This window comes from Trachemys scripta, chromosome 3 (genome assembly GCF_013100865.1).
Source record: "Trachemys scripta elegans isolate TJP31775 chromosome 3, CAS_Tse_1.0, whole genome shotgun sequence".
In the NCBI taxonomy this organism is placed as follows: domain Eukaryota; kingdom Metazoa; phylum Chordata; order Testudines; family Emydidae; genus Trachemys; species Trachemys scripta.
The window spans coordinates 113,308,411-113,318,531 of record NC_048300.1 but is presented as its reverse complement, the minus strand read 5'-3'; positions in this window follow the sequence as shown (position 1 = coordinate 113,318,531).

The window sequence follows — 10,121 nt, the reverse complement described above, 5'->3', positions numbered from 1 at the left end:
TCGTATCTAGTGAATTCTTGCAGTGGTCAGTTCTGTGACTGGTACTATTCAATATTTTCATTAATGACTTGGATAATGGAGTGGAGAGTATGCTTATAAAATTTGCAGATTACACCCAGCTGGGAGGGAGTTTTATGCACTTTGGAGGACAAGATTAGAATTCAGAAAGACCTTAATAAACTGGAGAATTGGTCTGAAATCAACAAGATAAAATTCAATACATATGCAAAGTACTTCATTTAGGAAGGAAAAAAATCAAACACACAACTGACTAGGTAACAGTACTGCTCACAAGATATGGAGTTTCTAGTGGATCACAAATTGAATATGAGTCAACAATGTGAAAAAGGCTAATATAATTTTGGGGTTTATTAACAGTTGTGTCATATGTAAGACGTGGGAGATAACTGTCCCACTCTACTCAGACCTGGTGGGACCTGAGCAGGAGTACTGTGTCCAATTCTGGGCACCACACTTAAGGACTTCTCAAACTGGGAGAGTCTAGAGGAGAGCAGAAAAAATGATAAGAGGTTTAGAAAACCTGACCTATAAAGAAAGGTTAAAAACACTGAGCATGTTTAGTCTTGAAAAAAGAAGACTAAAGGGGGCCTGATAACAGTCTTCAAATATGTTAAAGGCTGTTATAAAGAGGATGGTGATAAATTGTTCTCCATGTCCACTGAAGGTAAACCAAGAAATAATGGGCTGACTTTGCGGCAAGGGAGATTTAGGTTAGATATTAGGAAAAACTTTCTAACTATAAAGGTAATGATGCTCTGGAATAGGATTCCAAGGGAGGTTGTGGAATCCCCATCATATCATTGGAGGATTTTAAGAACAGGTTGGATGAACAACTGTCAGGGATGGTCTAGATTTACTTGAACCTGCCTCAGCACAGGGGTCTGGACTGGATGACCTCTCAAAGACCCTTCCAACTCTACAATTCTATGATTCTGTGATATGTATTCCTGGGCCAGGAAACTTTGCAAGTAGTCTAGTTGAGAGTCTGACAAAGAGCTAATAAAGTACTGATCACTAACAGTAAACAGTGTCTGCTTCTTCTTTACCCAAGAATCCACATTACTACATTGTACTAATTAAACCTGGAATTGCCTCAGAGGGATTTTTCACTGCACCTCCCTGTATTTCTCAGGTAATGAAAAGATGTACTCATTGATAGGGACAGAGAATGAATTTTTTAAAATGCACAGGAACAGCTGCAAGCAAGTTGGTTATATTCATAAGTGCAAGATAGACTTGTCCAGAACTGTCTGTTACTGAGGGCAGGTCTACACTCAAGAGTTAAGTCGACCTACGTTACGCAACTCCAGCTACGTGAATCCAGCTACGTAACTTAGGTTGACTTATTACGGTGCCTACACTACGCTAGGTTGACAAGAGAAACTCTCCTGTTGACTTACCTTACGCATCTCATTCCAGTGGAGTACTGGAGTCAACAGGAGAGCGATCTACGATCGATTTAGAAGATTTTCACTAGACTTGCTAAATCAACCCCTGGTGGATTGATCACCAGCGTTGATCCATGGTCAGTGTAGACATACCCCCAGTTAAAGTTTACTCCTCTCAGCGGTAGATTTGGGCTTGTGAGATTGTCCACATGTGAGATGTTATGAGAGAGGTGTAAACCTTTGGCCAGGTGTTGTCAGCTGCAACAAGGTCTGAGTTCAGATAGCAAGGGGTCCCTTTTAACTAATTAACACCACTGGCTCAAGATTTTTGAGATCACTAAATATCTTCCCTGGGGGCCATTAATAGGCAATACTTGCTCACATGCAGGCAGTGAGCCTGTGTATGTATGAAACAAGGATCACTTTATTAGGGAGAAAGGACCACAGGATCTACTTGTAAGAAACACAGCAAAAATATATTTAAAAATGATCAAAACTCAAAATTCTTTCAAAATTCCCTTTAATCCTGATTTGGAATGAAAAGTCAAAATTTCCCTCGAAGCAAAATTTCTGAAATTTTTCATTTAGTAAATATCAAAATGACCTTATTGAAACATTTCATTTCAATAAGTTCAAAGAGCTTTGTTTCAATAAGGCCAAAGTGCTTTCTTTTTTCCTTTACCATTTTGACTTTATCAAAATGGTGCACTTTGAGCTTATCAAAATGAAATTGATAATATTTTGTCAAAAATTTGATTAAGCAAATACATTGCTGTGAAACATTGAGTTTTGTGTTTTTTATCAGCATTTCCCAACAGAACTCTGCTGCTGTCCTCAACAGCTTCAGCAAAGAGCCCCCTCTGCACTGCACCCCATCAAAGAGCTGGTTCTCATAGTCTCTGCCAAAGAGCTGCCTCCGCATTGCCTCCTACTGAAGATTCTTACCAACAGCACAGGATCCTCAGTGAAGGGGAACCATTAGCATACAATAGCCACGAGTAGAGTCCTTACCACATAATAGGATCCCTTTTTTCCTCTCTCCTCAGTTTAGTTCCACTACCCAACCAATTCTGCTTTTGGGAACCACCATAACTGTGCACAAAGTCTCACTATAGGAACTCTGAGTAGAGAGTTTATGCAAATGAAGCTATTTCTGTAGCAGTACTTCCTTCTGTTCATCATTAGATGAGGAGAGAGAGCTCCTTACTTTGGAACTTCTGTCCATCTGGAGTAAATAGTTTATGCCAGCACTGTTCTTTCCCCTGTTCACCAAGAGATGGGAGTGGAGAGTTCCTTACTTTCAGGCTACAGAGCTTACACAGATGTTTAGAGTGGAAACATAACACTTTATGAACACTCACACATGCCCATATCTTGGATCATTCACTGCTGGAGCTAGGCTTTGGCCTTGACTTGCTTGACTAGTTTATGGTCTAGCTTTTGTTGACTGATGACCTGTTTCTGAGAGGATAGCAATGTTTTGGAAGCAAGTTAATATCATTATTACTGTTTAATCAGATATCAGATAGATCAAGACCACAGGAATAAGACAAAATTCCTTGTATTAAACCTAATAGAACATCTACTTGTCTAACTTTTTAATTAGATTTGTCCTTCTCTCCAAATTTCTTAAATATAATAAATCACAAACATTTCTCTACAAGCTATATACAACTTCCAGGAAATCTTTCAATGCTCCCATGTAATTTTTCATAATATAAAATGACTCTTTATGGCACTTATATGCATTCCGTGCCACTGACATTCTTAGCCTTTTTAATCTGTTTTAAATTAATGATCAATAAAATTTAAATAAAACCAAATCTCTCTCTTTTGGTCTTTTTAAGAGTACACGGTATGAAAAGCATGTGCATCAACTCATAGGGTTATATCTTTGAATGTATTAGAATTCAATACATGTAACTCTCATGTAGTCCAGTGAACAAGTGCCAGAAGAGGGTATAAAGGTGCTGTATTATTAGGAATATAACTTAGAAAGAAAATATATTTGGTTACATCCAAAGTGTTGGTGTGTCGGCATGATATGGAAATTGACAAAGCAGCAGCTTTTGTTACTTATTTACAATTTTTTAACAGAGAGCAATTTAAGAAGTTCTAGAAGAGATCTAAAGCTTCCCTATTAAAACAGAGAGTTGCTTCTGAAAAACAGTTTTGATGTCAGTGCCAAACAGCTACTGGAGGGTCAGTACAGATGTGGAACTCGGCTTGTCAATAAGGCTTTGTCTATACTACAAAATGCCACTACTGATTCAGCCCCATTTGTGACATCAACAATGTAAGCAATAGCTGAGTATTTTGACCACTGTTTTCCTAACACTATGAGTATACACATGATCCCTGGTCACTTGAGGCTTTAAAGAAGAACACAAATGCAATCACTGCTATCCTCCTGAGTCGTCAAGGAAGAATATAAATGGGTTAAATATGTTCACTAGTAGCATGCAAAACAGCCATCCTAAGTTAAGTTCTTAAATAACAAGTAAGGTTTTATGAGCACTGTCTCGAGACCTTCTCTCTACTCCTTGGAATAGATGAAGAATAAGAAATACTGAGGGGTTTTCTGCCATACAGGAATTAACAGCTGTCAAATCAGATTTCATCTGAGGAGGTAACATGAACAAATAAAAGGGAAAACTGGCTAAATGTATTAGCTATTCTGACAGTTTTCTAGAATATTGTAATGGCAAAAGTGTTTTAAAAAATAGAGCTGACATTTTATTTCAATAAAATAGCTGAAACATGAACTTAACTGTGAAATATGAAATGGATGAAGATAGCTACTGAAGCTGTGCAGCCCAGTCATCAAAAGTACTTTTGGTGGAGTACTTAATTATATTCATTGCAGACGGAAACCTATTATTTTGCAAATAAGTGCCTTTTTAATATCAGTGACTTCATTTGGCTATGTCTCCAGACAGCCTGCCACCTGGCTGAGATAATGAGTATAAAGCAAGCTAGGAAAATCTTTCCAAGTGCTCAATCTCTTTACCCTTCTGTCATCCTAACAAAGAATTAACCCACTATAGAACCTTCTTTGACTGCTCAGAAGTTGAGACATCTCTGTACACTAAGGCCTGGTCTACACTACAGATTTAGGTCAATGCAAGGCAACTTACATCAACCTATGTAACTATCTACACTAAAATTTTACTGCCCCACTATGATGGCTTAAAACTCCACCTCCATGAGAGGCAAATAGTCAATGTCAAAGTAGGTTGATGCAGCATCAGCATAGACACTGTGTTGCTTACTTCGGCTCTTACTGGCTTTCAGAAGCCATCCTGCAATGCCCCACACTGACAGTACAATCGATACAAGCACTTCTGGGAAGGATGTGCACAGCTGACACAAGGAGCAAAGTGTAGATACGCTCAAGTGATGTAATTACTTCAGCGGCTGTATGCTGACATAAGTTAGCCAGACTTAATTTTGTAGTTTAGATATGCCCTAAGTTACTGAAATACTGTCTTTCACCTCCTGTATAGACAGCTCTTTCAAGGAGCAAGGTCACAGCCAGAACCACATGCAGTTTCTATAAATCTTCCAATCAGAGCTTTATTTTTCCAGCTCTCACAAGAATGAAGGTCTAGTATTTCTAGCTGAGAATACATCTGCTATTGTGAGACAATGGAAAACAGCTATGGTCTTCTTCAGTTCGAAGATGCCCACTACCCAAGGGTAATTTAACTACTATAGGTGACTGCAGGGCTTTTCAAAGCACTTTGCATGATTGTTTACTGAATATAATTCTAAAGTGTGTATTTGTAACATGATATAATTAAATAGCAGCAATGACAGGTGCTAAAGGTGCTTCATTATTTGTTGACATGAAAGTAACATCATGCTTGAAGACAGAGTTGGTTGAGAGTTTTTAGACCATTTCTGTTCTGGTCAGAAAATACTGATTTGTCAATACTGAAGCTTTTTTTTTTTATAAATGTATTGGTGACAACTAAACTTTTGTAGGGACAGTTTCTCCAGTTCAGGATGGAATTTCTGGTCAAAACCACAGAGACCCTCTAGAATGGTCAATATCCTGGTGGTTAGGGCTCTCAGCTAAAAGGTGGGAGACCTGGTTCAAGACTCTGCCCTCCCCAATTTGGAGTGTCCCAACTCCCAGGCTATCAAGTCAGCATCTCTTTGGCCCAACAAATATTTAATTTACACAAAGTTGAACAGCTCCAACAGGAAAGATTGAGACTGAGAGAAAAAACAACTTCAGAGCCTGGTTTTTAGAGCATTCACCCGAGAGGCCCAGGTCTAAGTCCTTGCTCCAGACAGATGAGGAACTTGAACTTGGGTCTCCCACCTCTCTAGCCGAGTAACCTATCCACTAGGAAACTGCCTATTCTGCAGGACTAGCTTTGTTTTTTTCATGACAAATTTTGAAAGTTCTCATCTTTGTTCTGATGAACAAAAATTTCAAAACCTTAGTTTTTTTCATGAAACAGAATTCTTCTTGTGCAGCCCTTTTCGAAGGCACCTAAATGACAGCCTGGAACTTTAAGTGAATTTGCTACTTCTTTTTTTTAAAATGTGGCAGTAGAAAAAACTCTAGGACAATCCGATGGGAAATAATAATACAATAGAAAGACATTAAATACAACACAAGAGACTCCCATTGTCAAATTTGAAATAATGTTTCTGTGCTTTTCCAGAAACCAATTTCAACACGGCCTTCCCTCAGTGTTTTAGAAAATGCAAGAACACGTTGAGGCCATGTATTCACTCCAAGAGTATTCCCACATGTGGACTTTAAATGAGTGCTATGCAATCCAAACTGCTCCAGGACTGGCAAATGCAACAGTCTGCTGAGCATTCCTATGGTTTGGGAATGGATCAGAACAACTCTTGCCTAATGTAGTTCTCACTAAGCATTAGACTTATTTTGTATCAATATGATTCCTAGATATTTTGGCAAAATTATTTAGTCAGTTATTTTATTGCACTTTCATATTTAACCATTTACAAAACATTTGCCTTAGGCAAACCCTCATCTAGGGTAATATGCAGTTTCTGTGGAGAAAAAGGCCTTGGGGTTTCAACACATGCTCTCACATCAGTGGGGCAGGGATTGATCTAACTCTTGCCCAGCCCTTTTTTTGCAGTTTCATGATCCCAGAGAATAGTTTGTGTTTACACAAAGGTACTTCCAGCCCTAGTCTAGTTAATCCATATCTTGTCAGTCATTTTTCCCAAACATGGGAGTGGTTAGGGTTAACTTGGCTTGCTGCTTTCCAGAAGATGCCTTTAGAACAATGCCACATTACAAATAAAACCTGGACTTTGTACCTCATATGCACAAAATTGGGAAACTTTTCACAAGAAAATACAACCTCCATTTTCTCCATGTGACTGTCAGTAGCGGGGACAGGATTATCTTTAGACCTCTTAATAATGAATGAAACTGCACAATGCTTTTTGCATTTCAGGCATCTAGGCAACATGCAGGAAAAACTGGAAGTTGCAAAGATATCATAGTAGAAACAACTGCTAACTTCTAAAAATAAAACAGGGCTGCAGCATCCTTGGGTCATTTTCATTTCTAAGCTTTTCTACTGCTATGTGACTCAAACACACCATGCGTTTTTTGCACTGTAAACTGGCAGCAGCTCCAACTGAAGTTTGAGAAGTCAAACATGCAAAAGGAGAGTTTTTACCACCAGAAAACTTAAAGTTAAGAGGTATCAAACTAATTGCTTTATAGAAATCAAAGAAAGTCCAGTGAATCTGGACTAAAACAGTCCTACAAGAGCCTGTTTAACAGCCATTCTGCCTTTGCTTAAACTCTGGGTTCTTTAGCATGCTACTGCTAATCTCCAGTCCTTTCTCCTAGGAAGATACCAAAGAGCCTTTTTATAAAACAAACGGAAGGCTTAGAGGATCTTAATTCAGCCCAAGCCTGGATACTTCTCCCTTTAATCGGGAGCCATTTCCCTAACATCATTCCAACTGTGTTCCAGTATGGGAAACAGAAGGGAGGAGTACGGAAATTAATCCCTTGTATGCTGGCTGGTATGTGGTCATCCACACCCTGTCACCAATATGTACACCTATTATTATTGCCATTACTTATTACTTATACTACAGCAACACCCAGATGCCTCTGTCAGGATCAGGACTTAATTGTGCTAGGCTCTGTACACACACACACAGGTCCCTGCCTTGATATGTTTGCTGTCTGAGAAGCCAAGTGACAAAGAAAGGCAGGTGAGAGGGAAACACCAAAATATATACACATTTTGTATATAAACATACATAGTATTTGTCTACAAATAAGGATTCATTTTAACTTCAACTGATGGACACTCAGGTTACGGGTCATCTTGACAAGCCAGTCTTATCAACACCCCATTAGAACAAGCCTGGTGCTAGAGTCCCCCATCCTCCTGAAATTCATTATACAGTTTCACAATCTTCCATAGATTCCACTTCTCTGCACATCACAAAGAACAATTCTCTAGTGGGTCAAACATCCTTTCACACAGGTACAAAGAGAGGCAGGTGGGTGGCATGTTGGCATGAGGCCCCTTTGCAGGTTGATCTACTGTTGTCTTCCCTAAGAGGGGAGTACTTCATTTCAGTTCCCTCCCTTGCTGCTGGGACGGTGCTGGGGTCACATGAGGGAAACTGGCCATTCTCTGTAGCACTGTATCCTGCAGACCCTCCAAATTTCTGCATGGAAATTTAGCTGGGAGTTAAAGCAGCTCAGAGATATATTTGCTTCCAGCAAGTGCCCTCTAAGGCTGCTACTCATGGGAGGTTCAGGTAGACACAGCTAATGGCAGCACATGCGGGAACTATACTGTGAAGGGCAAAGGGGACCTGTAGAACAGTGTGGAGAGGCAATCATCTATGCATATGTTTTTCGCCTCCATAAATCTGAGTGACCCTTCCCCTGGAATCTCCAGGATCTGAGATATATATATAGGTTGCCTTCTAAAACTTTGTGGTTGGTACCCTATCTATTTGAAGGGATGTTATAAAGGAACCTCCTGAAGAGGAACCTTATTGAATATTGCTGCTTCCCTGGCCCCCTAACATAGTTCCAAAGTACTCCAAAAGGTACTGTCCAAAAGTAGTGTGACGCAGCCTGTGCTGACTGGGTGAGAAGGTGTTTCTTGGTACACCCACAGACAGCTCTTATAAGGTGTCAATCCTCCCAGAGGGGGAGGACCCCATCAGAGGATGTTCAGGAGTAGTGTGTTCTTCCTGCCTTTAGGAAAATATAACTGGAACTGCTTTGAAACAGCAGCAGTGGCCAGGACGCTGCCTCTGTGCCCTCTTGTGGAATTAATCAGTTGTGGTTTCTGAACTTGTGCCTGTGTTGTTATTCTGGGGCACAAGTTCAGCCTACTTTTACTAATCCACCAATAAGTGGGCTGCAAGATCACATAACAGTATAATTTATTTCAGTCATATGTCCCTATTTTCTCCCCAAGTATCTCAGTTTATACCTTTCAAATTGTGATAGATATGTAGAGAATGTTTTTTCTAGAAAGGTCATTTCTGCTTTTGAAAAGGAACATATGGACATGGAATTTTGGATCAGACCTGTCATCTAACAAATCTGGTATCCTACATCTGGGTCTGGCCAGTGTTTCCTTTTTGAAATGCAAGCAAGCAAAACAAAACCAGAAAGCACCTAGCAAGTTGTGCAATGTTGTTTATGATTCCTGCTGCAATCAGCTCATGCCCTGGGGCATGATATTTAACTATCCTTATTTTAGCATTTATCGCTACAGCTGTTATTGTTAAGTAATATGATTATCCAGCCCTTTTTAAAATCCAGCCACAATATTTGACTGGAGGAGCTTCCTGTGGTGGTGAATTCCACAGGTGAATTCTACCCTCTGCAAAGAAGCAGCATTTCCTTTAATTTGTTCTAACTGTACTAGCCATCAATAGAACTGAGTGATTCCTTTTCATCTCCTGAGTCTGGGTTATATAATGTTGGTTTGGTTCCATGATACCTCAAAGTGCAGAGAAACAGATGAACTTTGCAGCAAGCCATTTCCGTGCTTGTTCTGCACTTTACTCTTTCAACTTGGAGGAAAAAAGCCAGAACAGATGAGGGGAAAAAAATCAAAATACAATTATAAAATTCCAGGAAGTACATTTGGTAAATATTGCATAACTTTTGACAAACCAGGCCATGCAGGAATGTAAACAATCAAGGCAGAGGGGATTTTTTTAATCAAGGAAAAGTTGATAAAGAAACTGATTTGATGGCCCTGAGTGAAAATAGAAACACAATCTGTACTCAGATCCAGATTAAATTGACTAATAGAGTCTGCTGAACTGATGTAAAGTTTGAAATACATGGTACTTTGAGCTGAGAGTTACACCTGCCTTTATGTTTTGAAAAGCCTTCATCTAGGGAATAGAAGAAAAAGTTCTGTTTACTGAATGGCTGTTTTCTTAACTATACTTTGTAGATGTGGAACACACATCTAGCAGAAAACAACACAAGAAAGCAATGGCCAACATATTGAAATCATTTTCAAAGATGCTGACAGGGGCGGCTCTATGCATTTTGCCGCCCCCAAGCACGGCAGTCAGGCGGCTTTTGGCGGCGCACCTGCAGGCAGTCCGGTGGTAATGCGGATTTGGCGGCATGCCTGCGGGAGGTCCCCCGGTCCTGCAGCTTTGGCGTACCCACCGCCGAATTGCCGCCAAAGCCGCGGGACT